This window comes from Propithecus coquereli, unplaced genomic scaffold (assembly GCF_000956105.1).
Source record: "Propithecus coquereli isolate 6110/MARCELLA unplaced genomic scaffold, Pcoq_1.0 Scaffold236, whole genome shotgun sequence".
Classification (NCBI taxonomy): Eukaryota; Metazoa; Chordata; class Mammalia; order Primates; family Indriidae; genus Propithecus; species Propithecus coquereli.
In genome coordinates this window covers 2,586,342-2,586,737 of record NW_012147908.1, presented here as the reverse complement: position 1 = coordinate 2,586,737, position 396 = coordinate 2,586,342, and the positions used below count along the sequence as shown (strand labels likewise).

The following is a 396-nucleotide window of genomic DNA, read 5'->3' as shown; positions in this document are numbered from 1 at the left end:
GGTTTTAGGTAAGTGCTTTTAACATAAGAAAAGGAGAAAAATTTACTTTTAGTAAAGCCTCATTTCAGTCACTATATATTAATTATCAATAATAAATATAATTTTTTAAATGTTTCCTTCTTAAAGATTAGTCTATTCTTACCATCAAAGAAACTTACACATTAATAAAAAATTCCTTTGTGGTAGTAGGTTTTCCCTAACCTGTGCATGTATACTACTCCTCCATGTGATCAATGGGGTATACTGATGAGAAGACTCTATAGTCTGTGGATTTTTTCTTCTTGTGAGTTATTGCCACAAAGCATTTATAAACTTAACTCCAAATTGCATATTATAGACATACTGTAACCAACTGGACTAACTTTTCTGATAGATCAAAGTCAGCCTGATTTCCCC

At 30.8% G+C, this 396-nt stretch overlaps 1 protein-coding gene across 1 annotated transcript in view; it reads left to right on the top strand.

The window, feature by feature from the left end:
* The window catches only part of NDFIP1 (Nedd4 family interacting protein 1), a 61,220-nt gene that overhangs the window by 46,482 nt on the left and 14,342 nt on the right, over positions 1-396 (top strand). The gene's annotated exons all lie outside the window — the stretch shown is intronic.